Raw genomic sequence first — 17,917 nt, 5'->3', positions numbered from 1 at the left:
TCGGGGATAAAAAATCGGGTCGAAGCCGGAGAACAGACAGGAGCAAAGAACATGTTGGAGTCAGGGTCGAAAAAAAAGGCTTGCCTAGTGTAAACTGAGGTTCGCAGACGGACTGACAACAGGAGACAGATAAGAGTGGGTTTGGATAGGGACAGAGCCAATCAGAGTCCGAGGGAGTTGGCCCCAACGAAGTGGGCGCAGGTGAAGCATATCGGTAATCATGACAGTCATGTTGTCATGGACGAGTGGAAGAGAATTCCGGTGGCAATTTGTGAGGCTTTGGTGAAATGTGAGGGGTGCACTCACTTTTGTGACATGCTGTAACACGTAGAAAAGAACAGAAAAAAACACATACAACTCCATGTCATGAACCAGAACAGGATCAGGACCCAAACGCGTGCCGTTACTCACACAAGCCTTTTATTTTACGGGAAATGGGGAGTCGTGCACGTTAGGCAGCAGTCTGGCGTTAAATGATAGGAAGCCAGAGGCCGACGAGATAGATACCAATCGCCCGAGTTGATATCGGACAAATGGGGTCGATACAGGACAGGACGGGACAGACAGGATAGATAATGAAACAGGCTATCGAAAATAAACAGGACAAACTAGACGGGAACGAAAACTGGAGGGAATAATAAACAGGACAAAAATAGACGGGAACGAAACTGGAAACCGATATTAAACAGGACAGAAAATAAACAGGAACAATACCGGACAGGGAATACCTACAGGAAACAGGACCGAGTCAAAACCCACGTCTTGCAGGGCAGAGGTTCGTTGACGGATTGACAAAGGAAAAATGAGAGGACTAAACTTAAATAGACGGAAAGCCGATCTGTCAATGATCCGCAGCTGGCGCCACACGGGCGGGGCCAATTGGGCGCCATGGCAACCGTGACACTCCATTTTCCAAACGATTGTTTTTCTACCAAAAAAACGCTAGAAAATCCAACATCATGCACCTCCCTTTAATTGAGTGTGACACAGCGAAGACGAGCAAAGCCTTTAGAACTTAAAGTACGTGACAGGTGGCCTGTCGCTCCAACCTCTGGGGAAGCGTTCCACTTCAAACCATCCCAAAGAAACGTACTTTTAAGTGTACCAGGTCTTCAGACAAGGAGGAGGAGACTGTGTCATAAATAGCAGGAAAAAAAAGAAAAGTTAGAGAACCAGGCGATAAAAATAAAGATGAAAAGCATCCAATTTGATCAACTTTTCAAAGATGGACGCTATGGACCCTCACAAACACCCCAGGAGCCCTCAAAGGCGAGTGTGGGCAGACTGGATGGCAGATAAGGACCCTGTTTGGAGAGGAAACTGCAAAAACGATATAGATTGATCTTGACATTGACTGGAGCGAGGAAAAGATGCCAGAAGAAGTGAGGAAAATCGAGGAAAAAATAGAAAGCATTTATTTATCAGGCAAAGTTAACAGCCATCGTCTGTGGCTCATTTTTGCCCGGAATATTCTGCAAGTAAAAAAAAAAGCATTCACGTTCAGTTTTTTGTAAGGAATCCATCTGTCATGATTTGCCCATTGCACATACCTGTGGCTGCTCGTTAGGCTCCAGCTGCTCGTTTCCTGATTGGTCGCCCTCCTATTAAAACTCAGTACTCTCATTCACTCCTTGTCAGTCCGTCAGTGAACCTCCACACTTGCAAGGCAAGCATTTTTTGACTGTTCTGTTCCCGACCTGCCCTGTATCCTGTCCCTGGCTTCCCGATCGTCTCCGATTACCTGACGTGGTCCAATCTCTGACCACGCTCCGATCTCCCGTCCCTGGTGCCCGACTTGTTTCTGCCCACCGACCACGCGCCGATCTCCCGCCCCGACTGCCCGACTCGTTCCCGCCCTCTGACCACGCTCCGATCTCTTGTGCTCCGCCGAATCACTGGTGTTTGTTTTCCCGCTCCTGACATCTCCACTTACGCCATAACACTTGGTGTGAAACGTTACGCGTTTGGGTCTACCTTCTGTTCAGGTTCTGACACAACTACATTTATGAGATTTTGTATCGCATTACAGAAGATAAAGACGAGCAAAGTATCCATATTTTTTGACATCCTAAATATTAAATGTGCGCTATTTTCTAAATAATTTGGGATGATCATGTACTTAAAGAGCCATGTTATTGGTTTCGCATACCGGGTAGGAATCAAATTTCCTAGAAAATGGCGTTTACCCATCACTGGTAAGCTATTTTCAGAACCCGTCCGCGGGATAATCAGGTGGTTTTTGTGGCCTACCAGGTGCCCGTGAGCACCACATTGATGACCCCTGTTCTAAACTCTCTTGCTGCGTCCAGGCTCTGGAGTAACAAAGCAGTCCCATAACACAGAGCACACTAAGCAGCCGATGCCTCGTGATCTTCTGTTCTCCTTCTCCAAAAATGTTCATGAAAAAAAAGATATAGTTGGATTCCCCCAAAGGCGTCTTTGAACCTGAGACTTATGGTTCTATTTCGGCAAAGCATCAAAGAGGTGGAAGAGGGGCGGGGTCTTACATGGATCGATGGGCTTTGCATTGAGCTCCCATGAGAAGAGCTTAAAGCCCTCGGCTCCGTCTTTGTCTTCTTCTCTTTTGGTCCATCCTCGTTCTTTTGTAATCCACCTGCGACCTGACACAGCTGGAGGCACATGGCATTGGTAAACAAAGACATACAGACCTAGATAGATACGTTCCAAAATAGTCTTGTAAGCTAATAGTTTGCTATACCAGAGTCGATCTTTCCCTACTTTACCTCATTGTGCATGACTTGTCAAGCACATTTCCACAAAGAAGCAGGATGCTCTTATTTCTACCACACCAGTCAACTTGCTCCGGACATCCTGTGCGGAGTTTGTATGTTCTCCCCGTGCTTGCGTGGGTTTCCTCCGGGCACTCCGGTTTCCTCCCACGTTCCAAAAACATGCATTTCAGGTGAATTGGCCGGTCCAAATTGATCCCTAGGTGTGAATGAGCGAATGAGTTGTCTGTACCTGTGTGCCCTGCAATTGGCTGGCAACCAGTTCAGGGTGTCCCCTGCCCACTGCCCGGAGATGGCTGGGATGGGCTCCAGCCCCCCCGCGACCCTAATGAGGATAAGCGGTACGGCTAATGAGATGAGATGAGATGAGATTTTACATTTTTAAATCATTTCACATTGCGTACACCTCAGGTGTCAAACAGGCGGCCCGTGGGCCGGATCAGGCCCGCTAAGGGATTGAATCCGGCCCGCGAGACAACATTCAGGGAAGCGCAAGAGAAAAACAAGCTGCAAGGTTGAAATATGTCAACTTGATGTTGCCAAAGCCAGGTGGCTCGAACAAAGACACTGTACTAGTATTTCTTTCTCTCTCTCTTTCTCTCTCTCTCTCTCTCTCTCTCTCTCTCTCTCTCTTTCTCTCTTTTTCTCTTTCTCTCTCTTTCTCTTTCTCTCTTTCTCTCTCTTTCTCTTTCTCTTTTTCTCTCTCTCTTTCTCTCTCTTTCTCTTTCTCTTTTTCTCTCGCTCTTTCTCTCTTTTTCTCTCTTTTTCTCTCTTTTTCTCTCTCTTTCTCTTTCTCTCTTTCTCTCTTTCTCTTTCTCTTTCTCTCTTTCTCTCTCTTTCTCTTTCTCTCTTTCTCTCTGTTTCTCTTTCTTTCTTTCTCTCTGTTTCTCTCTCTTTCTTTCTTTCTCTCTTTCTCTTATTTCTTTCTTTCTTTCTCTTATTTCTTTCTTTCTTTTTCTTTCTCTTTTTTCTTTCTTTCTTTTTCTTTCTCTTTCTTTCTCTTTAATCTACTCGTTCGGCCCCCGACAGAATGTTTGTTCTATCGTGTGGCCCCCGAGTTAAAATAAGTTTGACACCCCTGGTGTACACCGTATAACAAATTCTGTACGGTAAAAATATTTTTGAAAAATTCATTTTTTTTGTTATCCCGTCTTGCCCATTTTGGATGTAATTCAAATCATCTCGGTCAATGGCAGAGGTGGGTAGGAACGGAGTATATTTACTCCGTTATATTTACTTAAGTGCGTTTTGGGATATTTTGTACTTTTATCGATATATATGCCCAAAAATATGGAAACAACAAGGTGCAAAGGAGTCTTGGCGTGAAAGGGAGAGCTCGTTTGGTTATCTTCATCAGCATATAAAACAAAAGTCTCGTTCGTCTTCAGAGACAATTGGCTTTTTATGTCCTTATACAGCATCTCATATTACTTTTGCCCGGCCCCCTCACACGTGTTTATCTCAACATGTACGCTACCAGACAGAATGTTTTGTTCTATTTCGGATTTCCAAGAACTGCTGTTGGGGTCGGCTCGACCGCTAACCCCGCCAAGAAGACTTGGCAAAGAAGAACGCCATTCTTTGGCAGCTCAAGGCGATCATTAATAACATTCTCTGACTTTTGCCCGTCCCCCTCACACGTGTTTATCTCAACATGCACGCTACCAGACAGAATGTTTTGTTCTGTTTCGAATTTCCAAGAACTGCTGTTGGTGTAGGCTTGACCGCATGTTCCCTGCCAAGAAGACTTGGCAAAGAAGAACGCTATTCTTTGGCAGCCCAAGGCGATCATTAATAACATTCGCTGACATTTACACTCGGGATAAACAAGCCGGAATTTCCCTTTTTATATCCTAATGCGTTCCTTATATCAAGCCGACTCCCAATCCACAACACTTCTAGGAGTATTTTGAAAAATATATACTTTTACTTTTACTTGAGTAAATTTGTGAAGAAAAAAACAGTACTTTTACTCTGGTACATTGGGCAACATTGAAGTCGTTACTTTACTTAATAAATCCCCTCCACATAAGTGCGCGTCTCTCTGTCTCCGCTAAGGCACATTCATTTTGACGCAGACCTCCGCTATGCTCTACCATGTTCAACCGAGAGAGATGGTAGATGTAGACGGTAGATGTAGTAGTAGTATTGTTTTTAGGTGGCCTTTGAAGTAGGGCGCCGCCCAAAGAATGGGAAGTTGTTGGTTCAAGCCTCAGCCGGGTCATAGCTAAGACTTTGGTACCCATTGCCTCCCTGCTTGGCGCTCAACATTTGGGGTTGGAATTGGGGAGTTTGGTCACCTAATGACTCTCAATGACATGTTGTAACACATCAGTTCGGTTGAGCGAGGGGGCTGGGAATCCCCTCCTCTGCATCAATCTCCCAGAAAGGGTCAAAAATGTGAATTTGTTCTTGACTAGGGGGGTATGAAATGTATTAGATTGGTCTAAGCTTGACCAAAACTTGGTTCAGTGTTTCGAGTTTTTGTCGTTATTGCGTTTTCCTGATCACAAAAGACTATTTTTTTTCAATTAGCCACAGAACTTGTAGTGTTCCTCCCCACAATTGTGTAGATATGTTGCAAAATGTTCCTTGTGCCGGGAGACTCGAGAAATGTAGTTCCAAAGTTGAGCTATTTGGGTCATATCCCCCAAAGCTGTGACGTCACTGGAAGAAATCATGAATCAAAACGAAGGGCGCAGATTGTGGTAATCAGCGAATGCATAGCACTCATTTCAGCTTGGAGTAATTGGAACTTTGCTTATTGTGTCACTTGGGGACTTCTGAATGTTTTGTCCGAGTTGCGTGCTTTAATCATTAAAAGTGGTAAGTTTACGTGCTGTTGTGTACAGCGTGCGTTCCATTTTTGCCTTCGCCTCTTTTTAGGTATTTGATTGTGACTTATCCTTTGGTGTTTTTTGGCGCGTGTTTTGCATTTAATGTAATATTTTCCAGATAGCTCCACCAAACGCTTCCATGTTAGTCCCATTAGTAGTCGTCTAGGTGTTTAGCCTGCCTTGCTATTTTTAATTTTTTTTTAAATTCTATTGTTACTGTTATCCTTTTTTGTTGTTGTTGTTGGCTCACGGTTATCCTGGCGTATCCTGTTTCGGGTCAGCCAGCCTCCCGTTTTTTTCTGTCCATGGGTCTCGGTTAGCACGTGTGCGTCACAGGTCTGAGGTCATGAGATCGAACCTCCTTTGTGTAGTTTGCATGTTCTCCCTGTGCTTGCGTGGGTTTCCTCCGGGCACTCCGGTTTCCTCCCACATTCCAAAAACATGCATGTCAGGTTAATTGGCCGGTCCAAATTGTCCCTAGGTGTAAATGTGCGAGCGAATTGTCTGTCCCTGTGTGCCCTGCGACTGACTGGCAACCAGTTCACGGTGTCCCCTGCCCACTGCCCGAAGATGGCTCGGATGGGCTCCAGCACCCCCGCGGCCCTACTGAGGATAAGCGGTGCAGATGATGGATGGATGGATGGATGGGTCTCGGTTGGCCCTTATAGTATTCGGCAAGTTTGCTTTGATCATTTGGTATATTCATGATTTGTTTCTGTAATCCATTTTTTGATTTTTGATATTGCAACATCCTTTGCTGTCTGGTAATCCTGAAAGGGGGATACCACATGTGCGGTCCCTTCTCAAGGTTTCTTCATTTTCCTCATGTTGAGGTTTTTGAGTTTTTCCTTGCCCTCATGTTGGTTCCAGATCAGGGGATGGTGTAATAATAGGCTGAAATAATAGTCGTACAATAACCTGTGCAGCCCGTTGAGACTCTTTGTGATTAAGGGCTATACAAATAAAAATGACTTGACTTGATTTTGACTCCTGGTTATCCTGGCTGCTTACTGCATGTTTCGGTCGGCCAGCCTCGCATTTTGTTCATGCCGATTGGTCCCGGTTAGCCGCAAGTGCAGCCTGGCGGTGCTTGTTTTCAAAAAACGTTTTGGAATTTGGGTATCCCTTCAACAAACTACTTCATCAACAAAATGATGAGACCATAATGAGTCGGCATTAACATATATCCCTTTGTCCTTGTCAGCAGACGCTCCCGCTGCCTAAACGTCGGCCTTTTTCCCCATTAATGTCCGTCTTTATCTCCTTTTCCACTCATTCCTTTAATGCTCCTCATCCTAATGAAGTGCTTTTTCGCCCCCCCTCCTTTGTAACGGTTATTCACGATTTCCTCGGGACAAAAATAGACTGCCTTCAGACGTCTCCTTCAAAAACTCTCGTCAGAAGTTTCTTTCAACTGCTGGTTTTTCTTTTACCAGGCGTTCGGGATATGACTTTTTATAGTTTCTCTTTACTTTTAAAGGGGCTTGTCAAGTTGACGCAGGGGGGGTTTAGAAAATGGCCACTTGAACTGTCAAATGTGTCATCTCCATGCTGCTGGTTTTCCGCCAGTTATCGTCCATTCTGAGGTCGACAATTACCGCAATCTTATTCGAACTTTTGTCGCCATTTTCATCATTTGGATAGTTTAACACCTAGGTGTCATGCTGGACTTGTAGTTAAAGGTCCATTGTGTAATATTCTACCACTAGATGGCACTGTATGGTCTAATGCAAATGAAATCCAGTGCCAAATCAGCACCTAATCTAAATAAAAAGCATTTATTTCCAAAACGCACCAGCATCCCGTAGAAGCGTTGTCATGAAACGGAACGGGACTGTCTTGAAACGGGTCGGGAAGCAGGAAGTAGGAACCAACAACGGGTCGTAAGTCGGAACGGGAGAAAAGACGTGGTCGGGATCAAAACGGGTCGTAGCCGGAAACAGCCGGGAGCAAAAACGGGACAGGTGGGAGTCAGGGTCGAAAAAGGCTTGCCTAGTATTCACTGAGGTTGGCAGACGGACTGACAAAAGGGGACAGACGGGAGTGGGTTTAAATAGGGACAGGGAGCCAATCAGAGTCCGAGGCAATTGTAATCATGACAAATAATACACACTGTCCCTTTAAAGACCCGCATCGTGCAAATTGCTGTCATTTTTTTCAAAAAAGGTTCTCTTGGTATTAATATTAAAAGTACCGTATTTTCCGCACTATAAGGTGCACCGGGTTATAGGGTGCACCCCGAAAAAATTGTTTTTGGTCCTATTTTTGACATACATAAGACGCACCGGATTATAAGGCGCTACAATGGGAACGTGGACAAAACAGTCAGATAGTTCAGTCCAACTTATTACCTCCTTAACATTCCCAAAGCTTGCAAAGACGCAAATACGTGTCGTAGACACGTGTGGATGCGGTGTCCGTACAATGTCACTCAAATGCATCGTTCCATCATTCGGAAGGTTAAAGTCCTGGGATTCAAGAAATGCCAACCATTCCTTAGTTTCTATTTTCTTTTTCGCTTGCAACTTTACTGTGCATATGACAATAAACACTTGGAATTGAGTTTAATTTAAAAATAGACACTCCCTTCCATCCATTATCTGCACCGCTTATCACAGAAACATCGAGTTCAGTCTAAAACAAGATACAGGGAAGATATATAGCCGGAGTAGCTCACCGAAGTTGTTGTGTTCATAATAATGTGCAGCCGTGGTCCTCTTATATCTGTGAGTTTAGTAAATCCAGGAGAATAAAATATTTACAAATACAGAATAGAAAAAAATGCTTTCTGTATGCCGTCAGTCACGTGCTATACACATTCATCTTTTTCGGCCAATTGCAGGCTTTGTTTTGCCGTTTAAGCCAATGCCAGCCTGTAAACGATAAAAAGGATCCGCCCCTTGACCTCCGAATAACTTTAGCCAATAGTGATCGATTCAAATGATGATTGACACATTGTTTAGCCAATGAAACGCCGGTAAATAAATCCCAGCATACACCGCGTACTACTTGGCGTTCGGGGGAAAATCTAGTCGGCGGCTGCAAGTTAGTTGGAAAACTTTGTATTTTATATTGATCCATATATAAGGCGCACTGTATTATAAGGCGCATGGTCAGCTTTTGAAAAAAATAAAGGCTTTTAGGTGCGCCTTATAGTGCGGAAAATACGGTAATATGACACTTGCTGAAGAGCGACCCCTTTGGATGCTTTTGTCTACAGCTGAGTATTTAGAAGAAGAAAAAAAACGCCATTACTGCCAAATAAAGTAGCGTGATACACAACAGTACCGGTCCGAAGCATCGATCGCTTGTCTCGGACGTTTTACTACCCCAAGCGTGAAAGTGCCGGCTGAAGCCACCGGCGGCCATTGCCGTGAAATTGCTGATTAAGGCGGAGGTCTCACTTAAGAAGGCGAGGGGACGCAACCGTTTACCCTTTTTTATTTGGCACTCGTTATTTCACTGGCTTACAAGGCTGCACTCTTCTGGAATTTTTTATCAATGTAATTTTTTCGCATATTCGTACATGGGGTAAATCAGGGGCGGCTTTAGATTCAAAGCTATGGGGGTGAGGAGAAGGGTAGCAACAACTCATCGATAACATTGATTATTATAAGTGTTGGGGACTGATTGCATCATCGATTCGTTGTATGAGGTGATTTATGAGCCATTAAGTACGTTAAATCAATGCCAATAAGAGTGTTTTGTACACAATTCTTGTCATGATTACTGATGTGAATCAGCTGTGCCCGCTCTTTTGGTGCCAAAAGCCTCGGACTCCTTTCTGTTATCTGTTGTCAGTCCGTCTGCGAACCTCAGTTTACTCTAGGCAAGCATTTTTCGACCCTGACTCCCACCTGTTTTTGCTCCCGTCTGTTCCCCAGCTTCGACCTGTTTTTTTTATCTTGACCACGTCTACTCTTCTCTCCTGGCTTTCGACCCGTTTCCGATCCCGACCATGTTTTTTGCTCTCCTGTCCCTGCTACTGACCCTTTTCTTCCGTTCCCGACACCGCCATCGCTCGCCACGCAAGACCCACTTCCGCGTTCAGAGCGACCTGCTTCCCGCGCCCAGCGAACACCGGATCGTCGGGGCAACGCTTTCCTTTCTTCCAATAAAACTGAAAAAAACGTAACACAAGTGGGTCCTGTCTCCGTTCTGGTCCTGACAATTCTGTTGTGGTGCTTAGACTTGTAGTACCACTTTGGTCCAGCAGAGGGCGCCGAGACCTTTTTTTTTTTTAAGTTAGTTTTTATTACAAACACGAATTGGAACGAAAGTTTCAACTTTGTAGTGTTGACTGTCATGAAACAAATTAACAATTTTCAAGAGGGACAAATCACTTAACCACTAAGGTTGTAGGGGCACCAATTCCTGTGATGTGTTTTGGGCAAGTACAGCCTGGTTTTTGTTGATCAAAACTTTGCTACGCATAATAGAAATGTATTGCTCTTTCTTTTTTATTTTGTGTGTATCCAAATATAACATGTTTGTCACGGTTGCCATGGCGCCCAATTGGTCCCGCCCGTGTGGCGCCAGCTGCGGCTCGTTGACAGATTGGCTTTCCGTCTATTTAAGTTCAGTGCTCTCACTCTTCCTTTGTCAGTCCGTCAACGAACCTCTGCCCCGCAAGCTGTAGGTTTTGACTCAGTCCTGTTTCCTGTTGGTATTTCCTGTCCGGTATTGTTCCCGTTCATTTTGTCCTGTTTAATATCGGTTTCCAGTTTTGTTCCCGTCTATTTTTGTCCAGTTTATTATTTCTCTCCAGTTTTTGTTAGCGTCTAGTTTGTCCTATTTTATTTCGATATCCTGTTTCTATATCAATCCCGTCTGTCACGTCCTGTCCGGTATCGACCCCATCTGTCCGACATCTGCTCGGGCAATTGGTATCGATCTCGTCGATCTCTGGCTTCCTGTCTTTCCATGCCAGACCGCTGCCTAAAATGCATGACTCCCCATTTCCCATAAAATAAAAGCTTGTGTGAGAAACGTCACGCATTTGGGTCCTGATCCTGTTCCGGTTCTTGACAGACCCGGGGTTAGAGCTGCTGTAATGTCTTTGAATTCTCAACATTTTAGTGAATTTAATTTTGCTGTTTCTGTGCATCTTCCGATACTGATTCATTTTCTGTAAATAGTCAAGTCATGTTTATTTGTATAGCCGTTAATCACAAGGAGTCTCGAGACTTCCCTGTCCTTTTTTAAGCTCAGTCCTTTCACTCGCCTGTGGTCAGTCTGTCAGCGAACCTCTGTTGTTACAAGGCTAGCATTTTGACCCTGACACCCGCCTGTCCCGTTTTTGCACCCGTTTTTCCACCCGTCCGTTCCTGGTCTCCCCCTTTGTCTGCGGCTACGACCTGTTTTCGATCCTGACCATGTCTGCTCTCCCGTCCCGGCTTACGATCCGTTTTTGATCCCGACCACGTCTGCTCTCCCGTCCCGACTTACGATCAGTTTTTAATCCAGACCACGTCTACTCTCCCGTTCTGGTTTACGACTCGTTTCTGATTTTTTTTTTATCCCTACCACGTTTCTGGTCTCCTGTCCTGCTATTGACCTGTTTTTTCGTCCCTGACACGCCATCTCCCGCTACGGAAGATACACTTTTAGTCCAGCGAGCACCGGATCGCGGGCACTGCCCTTCCTCTTTCTATCAATAAACTTGTGGTTAACAATACGCAAATGGGTTCTGATTCCGTTCAGGTCATGACAAGAAGTGTGTTTTAAGCCTCGATTTAAACAGTTCCACTGAGGTTGCAGATCAATTCTCAGAGGGTAGAGCGTTCCAAGGCACCATAGTGGAATGGAGAACACTCTCGAACTTACGGATTTCTTCTTGGCTCTTGGGATCAATAGTAGACCATTTTCTGAGCGAAGGCTCCGAGCAGGCAGCACGGCGGCGCAGTGGTTAGCGCTTGTGCGGCACAGTTCATGTCATGGGAACCTGTCGTGGGTTCAAATCCAGCTCCAGACTTCCTGTGCGGAGTTTGTATGTTCTCCCCGTGCTTGCGTGGGTTTCCTCCGGGCACTCCGGTTTCCTCCCACGTTCCAAAAACATGCATTTCAGGTGAATTGGCCGGTCCAAATTGTCCCTAGGTGTGAATGAGCGAATGAGTTGTCTGTCCCTGTGTGCCCTGCGATTGGTTGGCAACCAGTTCAGGGTGTCCCCTGCCCACTGCCTGGAGGTGGCTGGGATGGGCTCCAGCCCCCCCGCGACCCTAATGAGGATAAGCGGTACGGCTAATGAGATGAGGTTTCGAGCAGGAACATAGGGGGGAATTCAATCTTAAAGATATCAGGGGGCAAGTCCAGGCACAGAGAAAGTATTTTATTTGATTTGATTTTAGAAAATACGAAAACCTTAAAAAGGGCCGCACATGCGCTAATAAATGTTTGCTAACTAATAGAATTTGCCGTTTTACATCCCAAATTCTTTCCTCGTATTTTGTGCCGATTATATGGGATTTGCTTCTCTAGCCACGCTGGAACACGACATTTCTGTACGTTTATCAACATATTTCCCCGCAATTAAAAATCTCAGCGTTGCTTAACCATTATCACTATCAATTTCATCTCAGCACACTCTAATAGGGGTCCTGACAACAGCAACAAAACACTCGCTATTAAAAGCCTTTCTAATCTATAATTATTTTCAGCTTCATCTTTTTTTTCTTTTCACAAGCTCCTCTTTTGCATCTTAATCATGCCGTGCGGGTGGTCTGTACATCCCATTATGCTAATAGATTGCTATAATTGCTTTATGACGGGTCAGGATTGTAATTTGGGAGCTGGGAAAGACACTGGAACAAACAGCTACAGCGAAACACGGCAGAAACAAGACAGAAAGAAGGCATTAGGGATAGATAGATGGATAGATAGATAGATAGATAGATAGATAGATAGATAGATACCATAGATAGATACCATAGATAGATAGATACCATAGATACATTCGATAGATACCATAGATACATTCGATAGATAGATACCATAGATACATTCGATAGATAGAGATAGATAGGTAGATAGATGGATAGATATAGATAGATAGATAACATAGATATATTCGATAGATACCATACAGACATTTGATAGATAGAGATAGAAAGATATCATAGACACATTTGATAGACAAAGATAGAAAGATACCATAGATACATTTGATAGACAAAGATAGATAGATACCATGGATACATTCGATAGATAGAGATAGATGTATACCATAGATACATTCGATAGATAGAGATGGATAGATAGAAAGATGGATAGATATAGATAGATACTATAGATAGATACCATAGATACATTTGATAGATAGATACCACAGATACATTCGATAGAGATAGATAGATATATATATATATATAGAGAGAGAGAGAGAGAGAGAGAGAGAGAGAGAGAGAGAGAGAGAGAGAGAGAGAGAGAGAGAGAGAGAGAGAGAGAGAGAGAGAGATAGTTTATTCATCCCGGTAGGGAAATTCACACTACCAGCAGTATCCTTGTGTTGAAAAATAAAATAATAAAATAAAGATATAGAATACAAAAATACCCAATGTAACGTTTTGCCATAGAGTATTTAAATAGTGCTACGTAAAATACACACTGTAATAATAATAGGGTCATATGCAAATGTGGCGGTGGGGTTTAATGTGGGCTTTTACTCCTCTGGGTGGAATTAAAGAGCCTCATGGCATGAGGAAGAAATTATCTCCTCAAGCTGCTCTTTTGTTTGGAGATGATGCTGTGAAATGGATGTAATGAATTGTCCGTGATTGACCGCAGCAGGAGGAAAAAAAACAAACAGAAAAAGACAAAAACTAGAGCTATTATGTAGTTTGAGGAGGACTGACAGGGAGAAAATAGCCATCAAACAACGGGGATGTAACGCAACTGCCACTAGTGTGCAGTTTGAGAAGGAAGGAAAACATAAGTAATCGAAATTGGGCAATATCGCTGCTGGAAAACGTCAATAAAAGGGAGGAATAACAGGAGGAGACAACAAGAAAGGGAAACAGTCTATGAGAAATGGCAAAAACAAACCACCGTAAAACTTATTTTAAGATGTGAATACTTAAAATAGTGGCCAATACCAATATTGCCTCGTCTTTTATCTTCTATTTCTCTTTAAATACTTTACTACATATTTACTCTGGAGTGCCATGTCTAATCTCGTTGCATGTCATGTTTGACCACGTGGATATTAATCAGGGTTGGGTAGGGTTACTTTAACTTGATTACTTTCAATTACTTTTGGATGACGCCAATACCAAATATGCTCATAAAAGACAAAAGAAACACAATATGAATAGAATGATGACTCACAACACGTGGTAAGCTTTCTCTCCTGGCTTTGATCTCTTTGAAAATGAAAAGAAATCCAAACAGCTTGCCAACATCATTTTTGCCGTTCCATGTATTTTGTTACTCCCCAAGCCTTCACAAAATTGAGTCATTTTATTCATATTTAGTTTCTTTTGTCTATTATTAGCATATTTGGTATTGGAGTAATCCAAAAGTAATTGAAAGTAATCAAGTTAAAGTAACCCTACCCAAACCTGATATTAATGACAATAAAGACGATTCTATTCTATCCTATTCTATTCTATTCTATTCTATTCTATTCTATTCTAAAGGGAGGTAAAAAATAGAAAACTCGAAGCAACGAATTCCAAACGTTTTTTAAAATCTATTTATTTATGATAATGCGTTAAAATGACAGCTGTTTTTATAAAAAACCGCCTCTAGATGGCAGTGTATTCCCTTTCAGCGGATACGGCCATAACGTGAGATCGTTGCATGCTGGGATTATGAAACAGGTACGACGATAACTACAAAACAACATTGCCAAAGTAGAAAGTAATGTATATATATAATATCGTTTTTAATGGGGACAATTAATTCATAGAGAACAACATATGAGACTTTTTTCCTCTTTTTAGGGCAGACTTGACGACTCCGTTGAGTCCATGTAGCATTTTAGCACGCTAGCAGCCACACAGAGGACGTTTTATATTTTCTCTAACTATTATGATATATGTTCTCATTTTTGAAGGCATTTTCAAGAAATTTTTAAATTCCAATAGTCAGAAATGTTGTGATTTTTTAAAAGTATGGTGATATATAGTACCGTACACGCATTAATGAGAGGTGGTCATTTTTATTGGATCATTTCTCTCTACTTGTTCAACGACGGCAATTTGTAACCTGCTGTAGGTTGAATGTGTGTTGGCGAATGTCGTATACAAATTTGATGAATGATTAGACTAATAAATAGTTATATTTGTATTTTTATGAGGAATAATAACATTCAACGTGGTTCTTATTTTGTTGTAATGTTAATAGCTACACTGCTCAGGTCGCAAATTCTGCACGGTTCTTTTAGTGACCTGCCTTTTGCGCATGCTCAGGACGTCATCATAGTTTCGGTTTACCGGTGACGTCACTTATTGAGGATGGTGAGTTTACTACAGATGTGGATTTCTTTTTCGTTTTGTGATGATTTCTTTGGAATTTAGTGTTGGATTAATGTTTCAATTGCAATAATGATCACATATGTATGGTAATCAAGTGTTTAATGTCAATGGTGTCAGAAACCAGTTCAGGATGTCCCCTGCCCACTGCCCGAAGTTAGCTGGGATGAGCTGCAGCCACATATATGAAATTAATTGTCAATTAAAGGTCTGGTCTAGGGGTCGGCATACCTTTTTGACATATATATGTGTGTGTGTGTGTAATGTATAATAAGATTAAAATAGTACGGGTATTTATACATTGAATTTTGTCTTATACGTCATTAAAAAGAGCATTGCAGCCTCCTGCTCTTACAGTGGAACCTCGGTTCTCGACCATAATCCGTTCCAGAACCCCGTTCGAAAACCGATTTGTTTGATCACCGAAATAATTTTTCCCATTAAAAATAATGTAAATCGTTTTAATCCGTTCTAACACCCTGAATGTTTACCTTGAATGTTTAACGTAAACATAAAGCTAACCCAGGCTAATCGTACGTTCGCGTTATCGTAATCTTCCGTACAAAAGATTACGCTCACATGAACGTGTAAAAAATAAAAAATCAGGTCGTTTACAAGTCATTTAGCACCCGGGTCTCCACAACAAGTGGTGAGCGGTTCATTGGAAAGGGGGCTCCGTTCCAACACCCTCGATGTTGGGCTCCTTTCCAACACCCTGAATGTTTAACGTAAACTTAAAGCTAACCCAGGCTAATCGTACGTTTGCGTTATCGCAATCTTATGAATAGGATTTCTTACCTTTGTGGTGGTAAGCAGAATGCGCTCGCACACCACCTTCATATTTGGCTATTATTTCTTTCTTAAATGCAATAGTTGTACGCACTACTTTTCTTTGTTAACCTGTAGCAACTTTGCCACTTGCACTGACTTTCTTCAGAGGCATAATAAGGGGCTAAAACACCCGTACGCCGCTCAGCATCGCACCCTAGCGTACGCACTCACGCATTACCGGCGTTCGAACTCCGATTTTTTGACCGAACAGCGAAGCAAGAATTTCTCGAAATTTTGGGTCGGACACCGATTCGTTCAAACTGAGAGGCGTTCGAAAACCGAGGCTCCACTGTATTCTCTTAAGTCAAACACACTGCTGCAATGCAACCCAAATTCGAGTCAACTTCACTGCGTTTGCCTTTTCTTTGTCATTTCCTCCAGCATATTTAGGTGCAGTCCAGCTGTACCTCCCCCTCCCGCTTTTTGTGACCTCTTGCCAAATGTCTCTGAGTGTAGGTTGAGGGTGGGAGGAATGTTAGGGACGTTGTATTGTTGGATTACGGGGAATGGCAGATGCACTTTTTACGGTTATTGCCTGCAGCTTTGGGATAAGCTGAAGCAAAAACTTTGTCTTTTTCGGGGAGGGAGTACCGCTTTAATTTTTATGTTAGTCTTTTGTACTGCTTAGCAAGCCAAATTATTTACAGTAATACTTACTAGCGTTTAGGGTTTTGTTGTTGTTTTTTGCAGGATCATACACAAAATCACAAAATCAGTCATGTTTTTTTGATTGAAATGTGAAAAAAAGATTTCTTGCATTGGCCGGGAATCGAACCCGGGCCTCCCGCGTGGCAGGCGAGAATTCTACCACTGAACCACCAATGCTTGCATAATGTGTGGAGGACCCTGTCGGGTTTTTGTACGTAGCGGAGAACCTGGTTCTGAAAGGGAGCATGATGTTTCATGTGAAACTCAGTGAGGGAAGCATTTGAAGAAAAGCATTATAACGGACTCTGCAGCTTGAAGTTAAACACATTTCAGAGGAATCCAAACACACCCATCCCCCAATGGAATGTAAGAATTCTAACACTGAGTCACCGGTGCAGGCAAAAAAGGATAGACCATTGAGCTGGGGCCAAAAATTCATGTTGCATTGGCCGGGAATCGAACCCGGGCCTCCCGCGTGGCAGGCGAGAATTCTACCACTGAACCACCAATGCTTACACTTTGATTTTGGGGGAGGTTGAACGATTCCTGCAAACAGTGTGTTACAGTCCATGAGGCATGTTAAATGGATACATAGAGACAGGATGAGTATCACAGCATACTCACCATCTTGAAATAAAATAGTTTAAAACACATTATTGACTGGTTCTGCAACTAACTACTCTTTTATAACTACTATTTACAGCATATGAAAACGATTTGGCGAACAATTGGATAATTACAATTTTAGCTGATCTAATTATGTGACAAATGATAACAAACACAAGAAAATTTGCACAATGAAAAACACTTTATTTTAAAATCAGTTTGTCGGGCTCTCTTAAATCGCAAAATATACGCGTATAAAATGTACAATGTATTTCATAAAAATATTATAGGCTAAAGTGTGACTTGAAACTTATTGAGGCGAGTCAGACTCCATTTCGTTCAACTGACCGACCCTTCTCTTTAAATGTTCATGCATTGCCAATGTACCGTCATGATACACAAGATCTGCTTAGCAAATTTTCCAAGCAGTCTTTTTATTCGCTGTATGCATGATGTTGACGCCGCCATTTCTGTATGCTAACGCTTGAGACAGAGACACTATTGCGCATTAATGTAAAAATGCTGTCAGAAAAAAAGTATGTCTGGTGATCCACCCCTGCCTTTAGAAAGCAGAAATGAATCCGGTTGAATTTTGTTGCATTGGCCAGAAATAAAACTGAGTCTCTCACTTGTTAGGTGAGAATTCTACCACCAAACCCCAGATTCTTATAAAGCTGCTTTGCAGAGGATTGGGGTCGAACAATTCTCTTTTAGAGTACATATAGAAAAAGGCTTTGCAGATAGATAGATAGTTTATTTATCCCCGTAGGGAAAT

The 17,917-nt window shown here is 42.8% G+C and overlaps 1 protein-coding gene and 2 non-coding genes across 3 annotated transcripts in view; 1 reads left to right on the top strand and 2 right to left on the bottom strand.

Moving 5' to 3' along the window:
* Positions 1-17,917, top strand: part of ncanb (neurocan b) — a 256,911-nt gene that overhangs the window by 192,444 nt on the left and 46,550 nt on the right. The window lies entirely within an intron of this gene.
* Positions 16,643-16,713, bottom strand: trnag-gcc (transfer RNA glycine (anticodon GCC)). Its single transcript has one exon. It is a non-coding gene; the product is annotated as a tRNA-Gly (tRNA).
* Positions 16,978-17,048, bottom strand: trnag-gcc (transfer RNA glycine (anticodon GCC)). The gene has a single exon. It is a non-coding gene; the product is annotated as a tRNA-Gly (tRNA).

The sequence above is a fragment of the Urocampus carinirostris genome, chromosome 12 (genome assembly GCF_059441175.1).
Source record: "Urocampus carinirostris isolate Australia breed hairy pipefish chromosome 12, RoL_Ucar_1.0, whole genome shotgun sequence".
Lineage (NCBI taxonomy): Eukaryota > Metazoa > Chordata > Actinopteri > Syngnathiformes > Syngnathidae > Urocampus > Urocampus carinirostris.
Note: the sequence above shows the minus strand (reverse complement) of the source record. Positions and strands in the feature narration are given on the sequence as shown.